The 22410-nt window shown below is 43.2% G+C and overlaps 1 pseudogene; it reads right to left on the bottom strand.

The window, feature by feature from the left end:
• Positions 1–84: 84 nt before the first annotated feature.
• Positions 85–19483, bottom strand: LOC136493429 (protein FAR1-RELATED SEQUENCE 9-like; annotated as a pseudogene).
• Positions 19484–22410: the final 2927 nt, after the last annotated feature.

Raw genomic sequence — 22410 nt, forward strand, 5'->3', positions numbered from 1 at the left:
CATCACATTTGAGAACACCACTTGCAAGAGTAGCAATTAATTGTATTGTAAAATGCTATAAATTAAATTAAAAATGATCTAGTGCTATGACCTAATTATGAACAAGAACTCAAACTAGAGCTTCAACTTTGTTTCTTTCATTGCTTTCAGTATCTCTTGTGCTATTTGCATGTATTCGCATGTTTGAACGCTATGCTCGTCTTCATTGCAATATGAGCATGGGGAGGTTTCTTACTTCCCTTCTATTTCTTTGATTTACTCTTCTTTATAGCTTTCTCCCTCACTTGCTGCACAATGCTCTTCTTTCTTTCCACTTTATCCTTTGGCCTTCCTGGTGTATCATTGGCGGGAGGGTTGTTCACCATGGTTGTGTTGACCGTCCTTTGTTCTTGGCATTCATCTACTTCCATACTTGCTGCACTTCTGGCTGCCTTAACATCTTCCCAAACCTTGTCTATCCCTTGTGAAGCAATTTTATACTTGTTAGGAGCAAAACAAGCATCTGCTGCTAGCCCACTCATTTTTCTGCACAATGCATTATATCTGAGCTTGTTGGTTGTAGGAACACCAAAACAAGCTTTAGGTGACAAGATGTTTTCACTGATCTTTATAGTTGCTTCCTCTGACCATCTTCTAAGCAAGTATTTCTCTGGAATTTGTTCTACATCACAGCTGGTGAATACTTTCAAAATGTGGGGACATAAAAGTCCATCTTGCTCAAACATATTGCAGGTGCATAATATGTTGTTGCATTATCTTGGACTGAAACATTGTAGGTTTTTCATGTTAGCTGGCCGTATCTGCGCACTTGTTTCAATATCTCTATGGAAACACCTTCACCCTCTATAGTGACCTACCCCTTCTTGCATGATGTTGAGTCACGTAATAGCTCCTGGAATCTAAAGAAAACACTCATAGTGTAGAAGCGAGCAGCTTGCTTCTCAAATGCATATCTCCCCCCAAATCAGTGGTTCTGAAATCTCACCCTTGCAGCCTTCAAGATTCTCTTTCTCAATCCTTATGTCCATGATGTACTCATATCGTGTTACAAATTGTAGCACCGAATCTTGTGGATGCACTAGCTTCTTGAATAGTGAATTCATACTTTTTGACCTTCCTGTAGTGCTTGTGAAAGGGAAGAATGATTTCCTAAAGTATGCTGGCGCCCACATTGTCCTAGCAACTGACATGTTTTGAAATGCCTCATTCATATGCAGGTTGTACTTCTCCTCCAAGCTATGCCACATGAGCTCAAATTCTTCTAGCGTTTCAGTACGTTTAATGCAAGAATCGAACTCATTATCAAATTCTTCACTAGACTTGGCCAGCCAACCAAGTTTCTCACAAGCCTTGCTCACTACATGAAATTTGAAGCATCTATGTACAGCATCAGGGAACACTAGCGCTATTGCAGCCTTCATGGCCTTATCTTGGTCGGTCATTATATTCCTTTGTTCAAGCCCACCCATTGCTTCTTTCAAGGTTCAGAATACCCAGACAAATAATTCAATCGTTTCGTCCAGAAGCAAGGCACAACCAAGCAATATGCTCTGCATATGGCTGTTCACACCAACTATGGGCGTAAATGGCATGTTGTACCTATTAACACAAAAGGTTGTGTCAAAAAAGATACAATCCCTAAAAGTCTTGTACATCTCCCTTGTCCTTCCATCCACCCAAAATAGCCCCCTAATAGCATTGTCACTATCAATCTTCACCGCATAAAAAAAAGGTTGGACTCTTAGACTGCTACTTCTAGAAATACTCCAATGTTGCCTCCATATCTCTTAAATGAACTCCCTTCCTCAGGTGACTCCTCAAGTTTGAAACATCCTAACTATAAATGTCCATGCAGCCCGAGGCACGACGGCACGGCACGAAGCTCGCTTTTTTAGCCCGACACGAGCACGGCACGGTCCGATGGTCAATGGGCCCAGGCTGGCACAGCCCGAGGGAGTAGGCCATGCCTGGGCCACTGCTCAGGCCCATGGGTTGGCACGGCATGGCCCAGCCTGCGACGGTCAGCCCGGCAGCAGCCCAGCCTCCCCCCTCATCCTCCTCACTCCTCCTCCCCTCCCTGTGACCCAGCGCGGCCCAGCGGCCAGCGCAGCCCACCATCCTTCCCCCTCATATAAGAGCGCACGCCGCCGTAGTCAATGGACGCTCTTGGCTCCCTCCCACGCCGCACTCGCTCCTCTCCCCTCTGCGCACTCAGCCAATCGCTCCTCTTCCTCTCCGCCGTGGATGATCCTGGCTCCCTCCCCTTCCCTTGAATTGGGTGAGGGCGCAAGGCCATGAGGCGAGCGTGCTCCCTTCCCTCTACCCGCGCAGCCCCCTACCCACGTGGCCACTATGCACTCGCTCCTCTCATCTCTGCGCCGTGGACGCTCCCGGCTCCTTCCCCTTCCCTTGCATCGGGCGAGGCCGTGAGGCGAGCGCGGACATGGGACGCCCTCGCACAGCACGACAAGCTCACTGGCGGCCACTGCCATCTCCCACTGCTCGTGTTGGGCCCGAGCTCCGCCCCGACACCAGATCTGGTGTCAAGGGCCAAGGGCAAGCTCGCCGGCCACTGCCATCTCCCGCTTGCTCGTGCTTCCTCCCCTTCCCCCTCTCTCTGGCTGCTCGTGCTAGCCCTAAGCTCTGCCCCGATGCCAGATCTAGCGTTCTATGCCCTCGATCCGGCTAGACCGCCGTGGATCCACTAGCTACTTCGCCGGACTCACCTCCTCCACTAGCTACTTCATCGGATCCGGCATCAAGCGACCCGGGGGGAGCTCACCGATGGCCGCTGCCACCTCCACTCCTCACCTCCCCCTCCTCTCTGTCGCATTTGGTGGGCCTCGGGCCGGCCCGACCTGCTAAAAAGGCTAGGCTCATCGGGCTGGCCCAGCACAGAAATTGGCCCGACAGGCCATGCCTGGGCCGTCGGCCAGGCATGATGGACTAGTGCGGCACGGCCTGGTGGCCTGATGGGCCCTTCCGTGCCGTGCCCTATCAGGTCATGCCAAGCACGGGCCCGTGCCATGCCAGACCGTTGGCCATCCATAATCCTTACTATTGTACGACAAGTTTCCAATCCCATCATGGAAATCAGAAAACACAACCATGATTTGCATGGTGCTAATGTTCCTATGGTGGAGTGTCTTTAGAAGCTTATAATCTACAAACGAGATGCACTGATGGCACCTTAGTTGTTTCCTTCTTTCAATCTGCTTCATCAAGGGATGTGTGTGTTCTGCTTTCATCACAACCACTCTCCATTTATCATCTCGCAGACCAACTGTCATATGTGCCTTGCAGTCTTATTTCTTGACAGTGTTGCTCTTCTTTGACGTTGTGGTCAGTACAGCCAAAGAACTCTTCTTCTTTGAGGTCTTAGCTTATGCTACATCTTTGGTCGGGCTCTTTCTCTTTGAGGCCTTAGCTTTTGATACATCATTGGTCACCGTGCTAGTTGAAGTGTTGTCCTCCTGCTCACTATCTGGCCTTCTGGTATGTGTGCACTCAAATTTCTTCCTAATAAGCTCCTTAGTAACAGTATTGTTCCTTGATGATGCCACCCGGATACTGAAACTCATTTTGAATGCTTAAGCATTGTGAACTCTCCTCGCTTCTTCAACACTGTTAAATTTCATGCCCACAAATGGCACAACAGGCTGTGAACACACAACATCTTCTTCTTCATGGTAAACTTCTTCTTCAGATGACACATCCACATCAATATAGCCTTGCACATCAGTGGCATTGTTGGAGACACTCTGATTGATATCAATTTCACCTTGGCCCTGCAAAACAATGATGCAAAAGTTTTAAGCACGACACACATATGCACCATCCTTAAAGGAAACTAATGAAACAATGCTTGATGTAGTAAAAAGATCTTACTTCAGCAACAATTCCACGTGATGTATGAATAATTGTGTAACTGCAATTGTTATTGCTCGAGCTTGCGGCATTTTGTGGCAGTCCAACAAATGTTGTTGTTGCATGCTGGCACTATTTACATCCTACCTATACCCCATGTTGCAAACTGCATAAATAGATGTTTCACGTGCTATAATTCTATGTTTCCTTGGTACAAACATAAAGACAAGCAACCATGGACTAGATCAAATGAACACAGTAAATACAACATAAATTCGAGGTCATCCTGCTTTATACCCCATGTTGCAAACTGCATAAGTAGATGTTTCACGTTATATAATATTCCGTTGTAAATGGTAATCTACATACAGTCTGCTACAGATAAGAACAAGGAACTATCCACTATTGTAGGCATAGGTCGGAAGAAGCTGAAAATCATAGATCTTACCTCAGCCACGCCATGAACAGATGTGGGAACACTCCCGAAAATGGCAGCTGTGAGATCTCCATCTAATCGACGAACTGGTAAGCACCTCCTCCATGAGTCTGCTTGAACAAATCTGCCGAATCGTTTGCAACGATTGGGGGTGGGCGATGTGCATAGGGATGATTCTCTGGGGGAAACTAGATTTGTTGCAGTAGGTGAGACATTGGGGATCAATTGTTTCAACGATTGTCGAGCGGCGCGCAGCGCGGAAGAAGCCACGCTCGAGTGGCGTGCACGGCAGGGAAGAAACACGGTCGACCGGAGCAACACGCGATGAGAAGAAAGGGAAGCAAGATTTCTGGGCCGTTCCGTACATGGGCTGTGCTGGGTTTTTGTACTAACAACATTTTGTCCTTTCTTTTTGTACTCAAGCAAAACATTGCTTTCCTAAATGACTAGCAATACTTAGTCAAGTGTTGTACTCCCTTCGTCGACAAATGAAAGGACTTCTTGATTCTATAGGACAATTTAAGTCAAATGAGAAAATACTCCCTGTGGCCTGTGTCTTCAAATATAAGATATCCAAGAAATATTAGGACATTATGTAGTAAGACAAATGACACATATAACCATCCCTAATTATCATATTTGGGTTGATGATAGACATTAATGGTAGACATGCATGTGAATGTTGTCTTTTGTAGTGTTGTTCACCTAGGATTCCTTAATTTGGTACCCCTCCGTTCCAAATTATAAGTCACATTGACTTTTTCAGTATGTTCATTTTGCTATGTATCTAGACATAAATTATATCTAGATGTATAACAAAAATGGATGTACCAAAAAATAAATGCAACTTATAATTTGGAACGGAGAGAGTAAATTTTGAACTCTAAACCCTTATATTCCATGAAGGATGGAGTAGGCTATTGTCCCTCATTAAAGCTAAAGGACTAGCTTCTGATTGTTGGAATTAAAGAGCAACTACCCCCCTGATTGGCACAATCAAAGGGTGTTCTGCTCCTGGATTATGCAATTAAATAGATCTAGTGAGTACTCATAACTCCTTATATTCGTGGGCAGATTTGAAATGGTAGAAGTCCTTATATTTGTAGACGAGGGAGTACAAATCAATGTACTTTGTGCAGAGATGGTGTATTGGTGTGTGCTACTCAAGGATGCTGATGGTCGGAGGGTTTGAGGAACAAATGGATCAAGTCAAAACATGGCTGCAAGATTTCAAAGGGCCCCAACAAGGGTAACTTGGAAGATCTAATGTTAATGGATTTTGTTGGTAGATGTGTTATGTCTATAGTCACTGGTTTAGTTTCTACTCCCTCCGGTCTTTGTTCAAAAAAATGATGCAATCTAATTCAAACCATCTCAATAAAAAAGTTTAATAATTATAATATCAAATAAGTATTGTTAGATCATTATTATGGAGTACACTTTTATAGTATACCAATATGATATCATAAATGTTGATAACTCTTTTCAATAAATATGGTCAAACTTAAAATATTTGGATTTAGAACAAATGTTGAATTGTATTCATTTTTAAGATGGTGGGAGCAACCATTAGGTGTGGTTTTGCTTCGTGAGCTGGTCTTGTACGCTGGCACCCTCAGTATATGTTTGGTTGTGTACCTAAGGGTTTTTTATTGGCTTTCTAGGAAAGATAGGTTGCCCTCGTCAATGAAACATTTTATTGTTCTATCTAGTCACTAGCAGAGAAACGACATTTGATCCACTTCGAAATTTGGCTTTAGTCCCGATATTTTTCGTGTTCGGGACTAGAGAAACCTTTAGTCCTGGTCGGTAGCTCCAACCGGGACTAAAGGTCCATGCCCAATGGCTACTGCGGTAGGCTTTTGCTACAGGGGGCCTTTAGTCCCGGTTGGAGCTACCAACCGGGACTAAAGGTTAACGTTTACTCTCGGTTGGTCCCTCCAATCGGGAGTAAAAATCTACTCCCGGCTGGAGGCTTCGTTCAGGTCAAGAAAGGGGCCTTTAGTCCCGGTTGTTGTCTCCAACCGTAACTAAAGGTCCCCTCCTATATACCCCTTCTTCCTCCCCGAGCCCGAGCCACTTTGAGCTCATGTGTTCTTGCTTCATTGCCGGCCTCTCTTCTTCCTCATCGTCGGTAATCACAAGATTTCTTTGATTCCTCCATCGATTCTTTAGTTCTAAAGGTTACCAACTTTATACTCTCATGTTTCAACAGTAACATATCTCATTTTGTGGACTAGATATATGTGGTTTTTTATGGTGGATTTTTTATTTGTAAGCCATTTAAGCTCAAAATCACTTTAAAGTTTGCATATTTGGATGAAGGAAGGTTAAAGTAGTTATTCAAAACTAGTATTCAGCTTTCTTTTCTAGCATGCATAGCACACTTCATGGTTTAGAGATATAGAGAATTTTAGAGTTTTTTTTAATTTTATTTGTTTATAAAATGAGAAATTTATATTATATTAAAAATGAGTATAGAGAGTAGATGGCAACTGCTTCCGGGTCCTCGACCTCTCATCGGGTTCCAAAGCGACCGAGGCCGGACCTCCCTCTCATTGCATGCGGCAAGTGTGAGGAGAAGATCGTGATGGAGTACCAGGTGAGGAAGGAGTGTCCCAACAAGGGCCGTATCTTCTACAAGTGTTCAGATCGCAATGTGAGTTTTTTTGTCGCATTTGATGATTATGGTTAATTTATACTTATTTTCATGATGATTGTGATTAAAGTTCTCATTTTTTATTTTAATTTCAGTGGGATGGCACTGGATGTTCAGGCTGGTACTGGGAGGAAGGGTATGTTGAACACGTGCAAAACTCTCTTGCACAGGCGGCTACGACGGCTGATAAGGCAGTGATCCTGCGGAAGAAGCTCATAGATGTTGAACAAACGCATGATCTGTCTATTTTAGTTGGGATTGGTCGTGAAATCCTTATGCTGCTAAAGTGCATTTTAGCTTTAGTTTTTTAGTGGTAGTTGGGATTGTCTACATTGTAGCGAGACTTTCATAAATTTAATACCTTATGTGGTGGCATGCATGTCGTATAATTAACTAATTATGTTCTAGGTTTTAATATGGTATGTATGTCATGTAATGCAGATGAGCCGGCATTGGATGTACAATGCTAATCGCTGCTCCCAAGAGTTCATTGAGGGCGTGCATTCTTTCTTGCGTGTGGCCAAGCCAAACAAACGCGATGGTTTCATGTGCTGCCCATGTGTCATATGTAAGAATTTGAAGGAATATGCTAGCTCAAGGAGTCTTCATTCACACTTGTTGAAGTTGGGTTTCATACCAAACTATATTTGCTGGACAAAGCACGGAGAAACCAGGGTTGTAATGGAAGAAGGTGAAGAAGAACAATGGGACAATGATGACATTATTGCTGAATATGGTGCCTTCAATGATATTGCAATAGGGGAAGCTGAAGAAGAGGTAGGGGCAGAAGATGAGCCCGCTGATGATCTTGGTCAGGCCATTCGTGACGCACAAAGAGAATGCGAAAGTGAAAAGGAGAAGGTCAAGTTCGAGCACATGCTAGAGGATCACAAGAAATTGCTATACCCAACTTGTGATGCGGGGCAAAAAAAAGTTGGGTACCACAATGGAATTGCTGCAACGGAAGGCAAAGAATGGTGTATCTGACAAGGGATTTGGGGAGTTACTGAAAATCCAAAAGAAGATGCTTCCGAAGGATAACGAATTGCCCGCCACTACGTACGAAGCAAAACAGGTAGTCTGCCCTTTGGGATTAGAAATCTAGAAGATACATGCATGTCCTAATGACTGCATCCTCTACTGTGGCGAGGAGTATGAGAAGTTAGATGCATGCCTAGTATGTCATGCATCGCGGTATAAGATCAGGCGAGATGACCCGGGTGATGTTGAGGGCGAACGTCCCATGAAGAAAATCCTTGCCAAGATTATGTGGTATGCTCCTATAATACCATGCTTGAAATGTCTGTTTAGAAACAAAGACCATGCAAAGTTGTTGCGATGGCACAAAGAAGATCGTAAGGTAGACAATATGTTGAGATACCCTGCTGATGGGTCCCAGTGGAGAGCAATCGATAGAGAATTCCCTGAGTTTGCAAATGACGTCAGAAACTTAAGGTTTGCTTTAAATATGGATGGTATGAATCCTTTTGGGGAGCAGAGCAATAGTCATAGCACTTGGCCTGTTACTCTATGTATCTACAACCTTCCTCCCTGGTTATGCATGAAGCATAAGTTTATTATGATGCCAGTGCTCATCCAAGGCCCAAGGCAACCTGGCAACGACATCGATGTGTACCTGAGGCCACTAGTTGAAGAACTTCTACTTTTGTGGAATAGACCAGGTGTACGTGTGTGGGATGAGCACAAACAGGAGCACTTTGACCTATGAGCATTGTTGTTTGAAACAATCAATGATTGGCTTGCTCTAAGTAATCTTTCAGGACAATCAAACAAGGGATATAATGCATACACACACTGTTTCGATGACATTAAAGGTATATTCTTGAAAAAATGTCGAAAGGTCGTGTACCTTGGCCATCATCGATTTCTTCTTGCGAATCACCCCCTAAGAAAGAAAGGCAAGCATTTTAAAGGTAAGGCAGACCACCAGACCAAGCCGGGCAACCAAACTGGTGAGGATGTACTCAATATGGTCAAGAATGTGAAAGTAGTATTTGGAAAGGCACATGGCAGCGAACCTGTTCTGAACGATGCTGACGGTCACGCACCCATGTGGAAAAAGAAGTCCATATTTTGGGAGCTACCCTATTGGCAAGTCCTAGAGGTCCGTAGCACGATCGACGTGATGCACCTAACGAAGAATCTTTGTGTGAACCTGCTAGGCTTCATGGGTGTGTATGGGAAGCCTAAGGACACACTTGAAGCATGACAGGACCTGTGGTGTTTGAAAGAATGAGACAACCTGCATCCAGAGAAGACAGATGATGGACGCTATTACTTAAGTCCTGCCAACTACACTCTTAGTAAAGAAGAGAAGGAAAGCATGTTTGAATGCCTAGCAAGCATCAAGGTACCATCTGGATTCTCCTTAAATATAAAGGGTATAATAAATGTGCTAGAGAAGAAATTCATAAACTTAAAGTCCCATGGCTGCCATGTGCTCATGATGCAATTGCTTCGAATTGCATTAAGAGGAATTCTACCTCCAAATGTACGTCTAGCCACCGTGAAGCTATGTGCATTCCTCAATACAATTTCTCAGAAGGCAATCGATCCAATGGATCTAGCTAAACTACAGAATGATGTGGCTCAATGTCTTGTCAGCTTTGAGTTGGTGTTCCCTCCTTCCTTCTTTAATATCATGACACACCTCCTAGTTCACCTGGTCAAGGAGATTAGCATTCTCGGTCCTGTGTTCCTGCACAACATGTTCCCCTTTGAGAGGTTCATGGGAGTCCTAAAGAAATATGTTCACAACCATGCTTGGCCAGAAGGAAGCATCGCCAAGGGCTATGGAACAGAGGAGGTCATTGAGTTTTGTGTTGACTTTATTCCCGACCTTGACCCGATTGGTGTTCCTGAATCGCGACATGAGGGGAGACTAAGTGGAAAGGGGACACTAGGGAAGAAAACATATATTGGTACGTAGGACAATTATTTTAATAAAGCACACTACATAGTTCTGTAAAACTCCTCCTTGGTGGATCCGTATATCGAGACACATAAAGAGTTGCTCCGATCCAAGTTTCTAGGGAAGTCTGAAGCTTGGATTACGCGTCAGAACATAGAAACTTTCAGCGACTGGTTGCAAAAAAGAATGTCAGGGTGATGAGAGTATTGATGAGCAACAGTATTTGTTGGCTAGGTAGCCATCGTGGTATATCCTCACATACAAAGGGTACGAGATAAATGGGAATACATTTTACACAGTAGCCCAAGATAAAAGGAGCACCAACCAAAACAGTGGTGTCCGCATAGATGCCACCGACCCTAATGGAAATAAGCAAACATATTATGGCCGCATAGAGGAGATATGGGAACTAAACTATGCACCTACTTTTAAGGTACCTTTGTTCAAGTGCCAATGGGTAAAGGTGACTAGAGGCGGGGTAGCAGTCGACAACTAGTATGGAATGACAACCGTAGACCTCAACAATATTGGGTACAAAGATGAACCGTTCGTCCTTGCCAAGGATGTGAATCAGGTGTTCTATGTCAAAGACATGTCTATAAAACCGAAGAGAGGGAAAAACAACAACGACCCAATCAATGAGCTAAAGCGCCACATAGTTCTTTCAGGGAAAAGAAACATCGTCGGAATTGAAGACAAGTCAGACATATCAGAAGATTATGAAAAGAATAACCGAATTCCACCCTTCACAGTGAACAAAGACCCAAGCATCCAGCTAAATGATGAGGACACTCCATGGTTATGGCGCGATCATAACCAAGGGATATACGTTAAGAAGAAGTTCACTACTGTGCCCGCTTGATATATATATAGTGATGTATTAGACCTATTATGTAATAATTGTGACTTCAGATTTTTTTTGTCGTGTTTTCATATTTTCTACGATTTAAATGAATTTTCTGCTTGACGGTGGATTTCCCGTGGAGAATGTGTGATGAAAAAACAAATGATCAACGTTAATAAGATGTGAAAACTTATTTCCTGTCGAAAAGCAATAGTATTAATAATTTTAATCAAGTAGTATATTTTTGCATGGTGCAAATTGTAATTATTATTTACACTATGTTAAATATTTATACAGTAAAACAAAAGAGTTTAGGTTACAAATTTTTGTTGTGTATAATAATGCAAAACCAAGTCCAGGAATTTTTTTATAATTTTTGGATAATATTTTATTTATTAGGCAATTAATAACTCTCTGCATATTTATATAAAAGAAATATATAAAAAAGAAAAAACTTCTGGAAACTGGCAGAAAGCCAACTGCAGCCCACCTTTACTCCCGGGTGAATCAACCACCCGGGACTAAAGGTGGGCTACGTTTTCGCGCCCGCCAAAAAAATAACTTTAGTCCCGGGCCATGGCTGCACCCAGGACTAAAGGTCAGGCCTTTAGTCCGGGTTCTTACCATCACCCAGGACTAAAGATCCTTTAGTCCCGGGCCGTGGCTTCACCTGGGACTAAAGATCCGCCAAATATATATCGCCTCGTCTTTTTCTCCCTATCCATCGTCTTCATTCTTCGCCCGTGAGCCACCGCGCCGCTGCCGCTCCCCATAGCCTCCAGCCGCCTCCACGCGCCTCTCCCGTCTCTCACCATCTCCGCCAGAGGCCTGGCTCGCGCCTCTCCCATTCGTGCGCGGCGCCTAGACCCGGATCCGCCGCCATCATCCTCGCCCTCACCCAGATCTAATTTGGATCCACCATGGCCTCATCGCCATCGTCGATCCTCATCCTCATCATCGCCAGCTTTGTCCATGGCTCCACACGCTCGCACGCCTCACCATGTGCTCGTCGTCCCCTTCACCGGAGCGCTCGTCGTCGTCCCCTTTGTCAGAGCGCTCGTCATCGTCCCCGTCGCATCCTCGTCGTCGAGAGATCACCTCCGGCCATCCTCGTCGTCCTCGTCAGCACGCTCATTCTCGTTGTTGACTTGATTAAAACCCTTTGTCAGTGCGCTCATCCTCATCGTCGAGAGATCACCTCCGGCCAGCATACCGCCCCTCAAGCTCGTCCTTCGTCCCCGATGACTACACGCACGCGCGCCTCTTCCTGGCTGGCTCCACTCGCTCGTCATCCTTCACGCTCGTCGTCCTCGATCTCCTCATCGTGCTTGTGCTTGTGCTCGTCCTCGCCATCATGCTTGTGTTGCTCGCCATGCTATATGTGAACAACAGTGTGTGTATGAGTGTGTGCACATAGAAAAAATATAGAAAAAATAGATAGATTTTATATGTGTATGAGTGTACGTGTGCTCGGACCGACGGCCATGGAGAGGGAGCAGGGGAATGGGGCGGCCATGGAGTACAGCTCGGTGGCTATGGCTTCCTGTTGCCGCCGTGCCTAGCTGAAGGAGGAGAACAGCAAGGGAGAAAGAGAGAATGCAGAGGAAGGGAGAGACAGCGGTGTCCATTTCAAGCCTTCAGCACATGCGCACGCCCGAGGCGAGTGGGGGCTCGGCTTGAGCATGATGGCCACGTTCAAATGCTTGAGGCTAGCTCAAAAATACATGAAAAACCGTCTAAACCTCTATTTTCTCGACTCTCTATCTCCTAAACCGTTTAGTTCTGGAACAAAATGTAGTAACAAAAGTTGTATATCTACGCTAGATCTCCAACTTTGTTTAAAGGATCACAGTCTCACTCGGCCTGGTTAGAGATATACAAGGTTTCAAAGTAGGGTTCACGAAAGTTGAAAACTGAATATTTCAGTTCCAACACTTAGCCGATTTTTGGAGTTTCAAAACAGCACTGGATTGATTCTTGAAATCCCTAATCGAGACACTTAGAAGTCGAATCAAGCCTTGATCCAAAAATAAAGTTTGCTCTACATAACATGGACTACAATTTTGTTTGGATGAATTGTAGAAAAATTGTAGTAGTGTACTACAATATATAGTTGTAGAAATATATTAGAATCTTCGTCTCAATTGAAAATATGGTTTTTATTAGTGCTATGAATTTTTTGGTATATATATCTGAATTTTGATATATTGACATTAATGTTAATATATATCCTAATATCCTAAGCTCCGCTCCAAACCCTAACCAAAGCTCGGCGTAAATAATAACCCTAAATTCTATAATTATTTAAGTTCGGCGTTATATATATAAATTTGTTATATATATCACTTGCCAATAAATATTTTTAGAAAATAAGAAATCAAAGTTATGCTTTGGAGACTTGAATTTCGAGTGTAGTTATTTAATTAATTTTAAGCACATGACTCGATCCATTTTATAGATATATGGTTTTTATTTTTTATAGATATATCTAGTGGTGTAAAAGCTAGATGGCTGCCCCGAGAGACAACATGGATGAAGAAATGATGGATATTATCAACACCGGCACTCAATTTGCCGATGGTGACCAACAGGATGTAGATGACGGGAGTCAATACCTGGCTCTTGAAAATATTCAAGAAAATATTATGCAAGAAAATACTGGCGAGGTATATATATTTATATATATATTTGAATATTATATATATATATATTTGAATAATATATATATATATATATATATTTGAATATTTATTTATTCTTTTTTATACGTAGCCCTCTGGATCGACGACCACAACGGCAAAAATCAAAAATATTCGAGGCCCAAAAAAGCCATTGGAGGGGCGCTACATAATATCATAATTCAATATCGAGACAGGCGAACCACTTGGTCCACATGCAAGGAAATTTGTGCAACACTGTGGGTGTCTTGTAAGGGACAGACTTTCGATCAGTGCCCGTGAATGGAAGCAAAAGATCAACGAGCCTCATGTTAGTTTTGTCTCTGATCTTGATAATAATTTAATTTGGGATGATATCCTTCAACATTTCACGTTGCAAGCGGCTGATTATGATGATATCAACGATGATGAATTTAAGGAGCTAGTTCAAAAGTGGGCTATGAAGAAGATGGCCATACAATTCCAGACTTGGAAGAAATCCCTATACACGAAATATGTCAAGAAGAACCTAACGCCCAATTTCAATACTAGTGGCCCGCTTGCGAAGTTGAGGCCCTACTAGAATGATTTTGTATAGTACAAGACATCGGAAGAGGGTGAGGAACGGGTGAGAAGGAACTAAGAGAATGCCCGACAGAAGGTATACCACCATGGCATGGGCTCAGGTGCCTACGCGACTGCCATTCCCAAGTGGGAAAAATGGAAGCGGACATTCTTGCCAAGGGTATCACACCAGAATCACTCAATTGGCCTAAATGCATGAAGAATTGTTTTTTCGCTCATGGAGGAAGACTGGACCTAGAGACCGGGAAGCTAGTTCATGGCCCAAAACTCGAAAGAGCAACACAAAGATTTTCTTATGCTCTATAAGCTAAAGCTATTGGTGTGTTCCAGTCCAATAGAGAGAAGGATGAACTGACGTATGCCATCGGGACTGCTGAACAGTGAACACAGTGGCCGAACGAGAGGTTTAGGACAGAACATTTCTTGGGAGCATAGTTTTCCTAACGACAGAGATACCTACAGAAACCGGCAGAGAAGGAAGGATGAGGAAGCAACGTGGATCAGCAGGTTGGAGGAATATGTTCATGAGTCACGGGAGGCGTTGCTTCAAGCACAGGAGCACGAAAAAGACATGCAAGCTAGAATGCAGGATGAAATCATAAAGCAAGTGCAAATAGCAATGAGTGCCCAAAGGTAGGCATCAGATCCAGGAATCAACATTAATATTAGCCCCCCTGATCAGTTGAAAAGCAGCTGCGCTTCCACGGAGTTGCCAAATCAAGATGACGCAATGCTACGTTTCCCCATGGATGACATCACTACACCGTTTACATCATGTGAGCTACATATTCCAAAAGAGAATGCCACAATCATGGTGGCTCTCGGTGTTTTTTCTCCTCCAGATCCTACCAAGACACCAAGAATCCATGGGGCAATAATACCACCTGGATATGTTAACGTCTCAGTGGATAGAGTTAACAAAGGTTTTAGTAATCTAGCTCTTGACATTCTAGGAGGTGATGGGGAGAAGACTCTAGGAGAAGCAGAGAAGACATTCATACTATGGCACAAGCGCTACATCATTATTTCCGGGTCTCTAGTCCACTGCCGCTTCCTCAACTACCAGACAATAGGTGCGGACAAAAGTGAACAAAATAATTTTTTCACTAATTTTCTATTAACATGCATGATTAATAATAACAATCTCTTATATCTAATTATTCTTTTTTGTACTCACACAGCAGGACATTCACCAACCTAAGTCCAATTATTCAATCTCCAAATCATCATAGTGCTCCGGGCAATCAGGTGGCAACGCCGCCACCGCCGTCACCTCCAAGGAGGTCTCCAACGCCTCCAAGAAGGTCTCCAACGGCTGTCCCGCCTCACTTGATGACCAAGAAGCAGCCAGCTCCTAAGAGGTCCGCCCCACAAACAAAGCCGTTGGCCCACCAGCCGGTAAAGAAGAAAGCCTCCTCTAATCCAGTTATTCCCCGAAAACTGTCTTATGAGAAAAGTAAAAAGGAAGTAAATGCTGAAGTACAAAAAGATGTGAACAATTTCTTCGAAAAAGTAAGAAAGCAACAAGAAGCGAGGGAGAACCCAGAGAAACCGTATATCTACCTACCTCCAGATCTTCTAAGAAAGAAGGTGGACCAAAAAAGCGGGAATCTCAAAAGACCCTGCCAAAATCGGACTACGACCGCTCTCTCACCAAGTCATTTGAGGCGACGCTGAAAAAGACTAGAGCAGGGAAAGGTGTTGCACAACTCGAACAACAATCGCAACAATTAGTCCCCCCTCTTGTCATTCATAATGAATATGGTTCAAACTTAGACTTACTGGACGTCGATTTTGAGGACCTGGCTCGGTTTTATGAGGATACCGATTTGGACCTTGCCCAAGTGCTCGCTGAAGGACCATCTACTCTAAAAGTGGATCATTGGAAGAAATTTGAACATGGAAAGAGTCTATACAACCCTGAGGCCTTAGGTGAACTGGGTACGTAAATGTACCTGCTAAACAAGTGGTACATAGCGGCGTGTGAATGGGGAGAGAACTTTGTTTCTGTCAGAGTTAGAAACCAACATTACTTCCGTGGCGATGACGTTATATATGTCGGGTTTTTAGAATTACACCAACTATGCCACCTGAACTCTCTCGACAAAAGTCTCATTAGCTGCTATTGTCTGTGAGTGTGATTATTTTTTACTATTAAAGTGTATATATATAAAGCTACATATATATATATATATATTATATATCCTCACACTATATTTTTATATATGCAGATATGAGATGACAGAACTCAGAAAGAGAAAGGATAATGATGTTGGTTTCGTTGATCCAAATATCGTATTCAAACACCCTAATCCCCCGCCTCAATGGAAAGCTGAGCTCGAGAAAAATCTCATGAGGTTCTTAGTGAACCAACAAAACAAGGACATACTCTTGCCCTACAACTTCAAGTGAGTGTTAAATAATTAATGTCGATCATATGGACATTTGTTCAATTATTTGCTTACTAGCTAAGCTATCTCCCATATATATATGTTGACTCTAGTTAATGTCGATCATATTTGTGTATAAAAACATATGCAATAATCACTGGATATTGATGGTCATCGATATGGCCAATAGTCGGTTGAGCATCTTAGACTCGTTAAGAAAAGAGCAAACAGAGTACCAAGACATGATAGATATTATCCAAGGATAATTTGGTCTCTCTAACAACTATATATAGCCCGATCTCTTAACTACAACAATTATTAAAAGCTAAATTAATTTTTTATTTTATTGGGCGCAGTGTTTGAAAAAGTTTCATTGAGGAACACCACATGAAACATTGCAAAGCGCCACTGGATGTAATCGCACACAAAGTAAGTACTAGCTATATATATATATATATATATAATTCAATTAACACCATGCATGCTTTCAATTCAACGGATCTTTTTTCTCGTAAAAGTGGGTTCTTATGCAAGAGCAGGAAACAACTACTGCGGATACTATGTTTGCGAGTTCATCATGGCATACGCAAAAAGAACTCCTGAAGAGATCCTCAAAGTAAGTTATATAAACATATTCATATATTCATAATTTCTTTTATTGCTCATATATATAAGTAATCACGTGACCAACACACATATATATATATATATTAATACTTTTCCTTTAACTTTTATTGAAGACTCAATGGTTGAAGGAAAAAGTCATACGACGTGACCAACTGAAAGCAATTCAAGAGACCATAGCAGGATTTCTTAATGACCAGGTCTTAAACCCGCCGACAAGTTCTACAATAACGTGAACGAAACATGTAAGCCAAACCAGATGGAGTGAATTTGTTATCCCAAGGATATGATAGAATATACAATGCAATCTTTATTTGTAATATATATACATATTATATGTACATAAAATAACGTATAATATATGTATATGCATGTAATATATATGTTAGTTTCATACTTTAGTTTGTACAAAATATTCGAACATTATAAGCGTGTAGAATACGTATATTATTAGCAGCGTAGAATGCGTATTCAAAAACCAAAATGAATCATCAATTGAAAAAAGAAAAAAAAGAAAACTTTTAGTCCCGGTTGGTAATACCAACCAGGACTAAAGGTCCGGCCCACGTGGCCTGGCCGGGAGGCCTCTTTAGCCCCGGTTGGTATTACCAACCGGGACTAAAGGTGGACCGACCTTTAGTCCCGAGCGAGAAACCGGGACTAAAGGAGAGACCCTTTAGTCCCGTATTCGTGCTCCCAATTGAAAAACCGGGATTGAAGGGGTTTCCCAACCGGGAGTACAGCTCGTTTCTATACTAGTGAGTGGAACTGTTTTTCCTGAGTGTAACAATTTTTGTTCCCAACTATACAACTTTCTTCGTATGTTCCATCTGGAAAGAATCGTTTAAAAAAAATATTACACTAACTAGTACTCCCTCCGTTCTAAAATTACTCTCAGACATCTTGTTTGATTATTATAACTTATTCTATTGTAGAGATATTTTAATAATGATTTATTTATTTTATAATTTATAAAAAAAATTTAAATAAGACGAGCGATCAAACAAGATGTCTAAAAAGTAAAAAGCGTCACTTATTTTAGGACGGATGGAGTAGATGAAAATAATGGTTTGGGCCCATTTGCCATAGACGTGCCACAATATGATGAAAGGAGAAGGGAAGAAGCGGCCCTACGGCAGCGCCAGGTACTGTCAACATACGCGATCCATCGGAGGACAGAAATTAAAGCATCAAAGCTAATGTGGTCTTCGTTCTAGCATCAGTAGCTATCAGTAGGGTGAGTGATTAGCACCAGGCCGGCCACCTCTCGGAGGTTATCTTAACTCCTTAGGAAGGTGACTGTCCGAGTGGAGTGCTTGAGCATCAAATCTAGTTGTAGCATCAGTCGCTGTCAGCAGGCTCCGTTATTAGCACCAGTTGCAATTGCCCCACTGTCGGAGGTATCTTAACTCGCTAGTAGAACTAGGAACGAGTGGAGTGCTTGATCGCCACCCAACGCCACACCTATTAATAGCTGAAGCAAAACAAAACCGGACAGGTAGATGCAGCAGCAGCTAGCATCACTACAGTGGAGAGTAATTGGAGTCCTACGTGCGCAGGACACGTACAGACTGGCGTTATAAGTACTGTGCTAAATAAACGTAGGCCTGGTTTATATCTGCAACGTGTCAGGGCCTGAATCTTCTAGGTGCGCCGAACGCCGGAACTAGGTTAAATTAACCGTGACGTCTCCAGTGCAGTGCAAGGGAGAAGTTTTATCATGAATGGAAGGCCTTGTTTAGTTTACATCAAAATTTCAAGTTTTTTCACTCTCTCTCCATCACATCAATTTTTGGACGTTTGCATGGAGTATTAAATATAGATAAAAAAAATAACTAATTATACAGTTTAGTTGAAAATCACGAGATGAATCTTTTGAGCCTAGTTGGTCCACGATTGGACAATATTTGCCAAATAAAACGAAAGTGGTACTATTCATCAGGTTGAAAAAACTTTCGATCTAAACAAGGCCGAAGATTGTGATTTTCCTCTGAAGAGTCCGAAGAGAGGAGTTCGATATGATTGGTAGTTACCCAAGGGGACGTTCCAGCAGGAGAAGACGAGGACGGCCCCGAGCGGCTCCGGCACCACCTGCGCGGTCGCCGGAAAAGCGATCCAACCCACACCTGCGTTCGCAGGCACAGCACAGAGGCGTCAGCAGAGAACTGGGCCGGCCGGAGCAACGGCTGCTCGAGCTCGACCGATCGATCGTCTATTCTGATTTCTGAAGCATTTTGCCGTGGCTTGCCTTCTCCGGCGTCATCCATTTGCCGAGCTGTGGCAGCGCGCCGTTGGTGGACTTGATGAGCAACCCAACCTGACAAAACCGAGAAAAACCCAAGACAATGTCGATATATCAAACAAAGCGAAGGCAAGCACGCACGCACTTAGAAGAAAGAAGAAGCAATGGTTGGCGATGGAGGATGGACGCGACCAAGTCCCTGTAGGCCTCGGCGTGGTGCTTGCCGAGGTCCTTGGTACTACCCATCCTCTCCAGTCTCCTGCTACTCAAACACTGGCCTTGTTTAGATTGTCTCCAAATTCTAAGTTTTTTCGCTTTTTCTCCATCACATCAATTTTTGGACGTATGTATGGAACATTAAATATAGGTAAAAAAATAACTAATTGCACAGTTTGGTTGTAAATCACGAGACGAATCTTTTGAGACTAGTTAGTCCATGATCAGACAAAATTTGTCAAATACAAACAAAACGTGCTACAGTATCCAGATTACAAAAATTTGCAATCCAAACAAGGCCACTGACGAGCTCGCCAGCTCTTCTACAGAGCGACACTGACAAAGTGAGAGCTCGCCCGCCCCTCGGTCTGGTCTGGGTGGCCTATTTAGTGCAACTGGCGCTGGCGCGCAGCGCAGCGGCGTGCTGACACGGCGCTTCCCGCAGCCGCAGTAGCCGTACCGGTAGCGGTAGCTTTTTCCAAAATTTTCCTGTGGGATGGATGAACGAGCCTTCAATGCATGCATGCATGCATGTACAGGGGTAGTTTGCTGGAATTATCATCCTTCAATGCGGCAACTGCAGCAAGATTATGGCCTCGATCGATTACGGGAACGGGATTTATCCAAGGTGATTTTCTGACAGGAGTGGCGCGTGTACGTACGTATGTGCTGCTGCACTGGTGCAACTAAGTAGGCACTAGCAGAGCGCAACGTCTGGCGATCCGGGTCTCCGTGGAGCTGTGTCGGCCTGGCCATACCGTGATCGCCATCTTTCCCTGCGAATTTGATGGAGGACGAACCGTCGGTGCATTCATTTCCTCCACTGATGCTGGCTGCAAGCCTGCAACTGGAAACAGCAATGCCAGCAGCGCGGACGTACGGTATGGACAGTGCGCTCTTGCCAGGGAAGATCAAAGACTGTCTGACATGTGTGTGAGGATCGACCAAAAAAAATTGTACACATGCACCTCGCGCAGAAGTGGTTGAACTGAGCCGCGCCCGCGCCCATGCGCTCCTGCAGATTACGGGTCAGTTTTAAAGGAGACTGAGAAGTGACATGTTGGGAAAAGGGCTCCTGGTTTGTATTTGAAGCTCAAATAGTAGTGGTATTTTCTCAGTATGTACACTTCTATCATACCATGTAGACTAGTTCCAACTAAATACCCAAATTGAAAGATCAAAATAGCACTGATTTTTTTTAAAGAAAACATTGTATCTTAACAAAGGTGTCACTCTCACGAAAGATAATCTTGCAAAAAGAAATTGGCACCAAACTAACACATATTTTATTGTATATCTAGTGATACTAATTTATTGTCATAAATTTAGTTGTTTTTTTCTTTCTATAAATTCGATTGAACTTAAAAATGTTTGTTTGACTTAAACAACTGTAGGACTTGATTTATTCATAGAAGGAGGGAGTACCTGGTAATAAGGACCTAGCACCATGTGAGACGGTGTTTTATGCTACCTCTATTTCAAGCGGTAGTAAGAGCAAATCCACCAAATTGAGCATCCTATTTCCCTAAAATATTGATATAATTCGAGAAAAATAAATACTGATATAGGAGATTGAGAAAACAAGAGTAAAGGGGATATGGGAGGTGTGTTGCTGCAGAGTGCGAAAAGCTTCTTTTCCATCCACTGGAACGTGGCACCCTTGTGTAAGTGGACTAATATATTTTTGAGTAAAATGCATGAGCAATCCTAGAATTTGTCCAGAGGTGCCACTTAGATTCACGAACTTTAAAAACACATTTTTTGGTTTGTAACTTGTTAACTGGTGGACCGCACGTTCTTGAACTTGTTAAATGGTGCACCACGGATCCATTTATACACCATACCAACCACTGCGCTATACCACTTAGCCAATTAACAAATTTAAGGATCCAGAAATATGTTTTCAAAATTTGTGAACCTAAGTCACACCTCTTGGCAAGTTAAGAGGTCGCTTATATATTTAACTATTTATTTCTTCTTCTCCATTTCCCCTTCTTCTCTCCCTCCCTCTCTCCCCTTTATCCCATCCGTTTCTTGTAGAAGTCGCTGCCCTGCAACTCCATCTCTGGGCGAGTGAGCAGGACAATTGGGAGTGCCGCACACGAGCGACGGGCGAGCAGAACTGTGTCGAGCCACCGCTCCCCTCGCATTCCCTCTTTCTTATCTCCATTTCTTTCATTCCCTTTGCTATTCTCTCTCGACTGCTCCTGTGGACGAAGAGCTCGAGCGAGGCCACATCGGCGAGCTGTTTTTCAGCAAGCGGTGCCGGGGAGAGAGCGAGGCTAGATGCCGGGAATCTTGGGCTAGGCTCGCCAGTGGTCCTTGCATCTCGCACGGTAGCCTCTTCGGCTCACTGGCTCGTGGGGAAGATGTTCGGGGCCGCGCCAACTCAATTCCCGACTTCCACCGACCGAAAGAGGTGGATCGAGGCGTGTGGAAGGTAACGTATCACCAGTTGCACGGGAGAAACGACTGGTGCAGATGAAAGGGGATTGAGCTCTTTTCCCCTTTGTTTGAGGGATTGATGGAATATTTTAAGAGATTGAGAAAAAAATATGACCACACATTTAGGCCCTATTTGGTTTCTACACGGTCTTCTAAAATTCCTGTCACATTGAATGTTTAGACACAATGCATGGAGTATTAAATATAGACTAATTACGAAACTAATTACACAACTTGCGACTAATTTGCGAGATGATTTTTTTAAGCCTAATTAGTCCATGATTTGACAACGTAGTGCTATAGTAAACATGTGCTAATGATAGATTAATTAGCCTTAAAAAATCGTCTCGCAAATTAGCCTCCATCTATATAATTGGTTTTGTAATTAATCTATATTTAATGCTCTTTATTAATACATAAACATTCGATGTGACATAAATTTTAGAAGCCACTAAAGAACTAAACACCCCTTTACTTCTACAAGGACTTTAACCGATAAGAGCTCCCAACTTA

This window comes from Miscanthus floridulus, chromosome 11 (assembly GCF_019320115.1).
Source record: "Miscanthus floridulus cultivar M001 chromosome 11, ASM1932011v1, whole genome shotgun sequence".
Taxonomy (NCBI): domain Eukaryota; kingdom Viridiplantae; phylum Streptophyta; class Magnoliopsida; order Poales; family Poaceae; genus Miscanthus; species Miscanthus floridulus.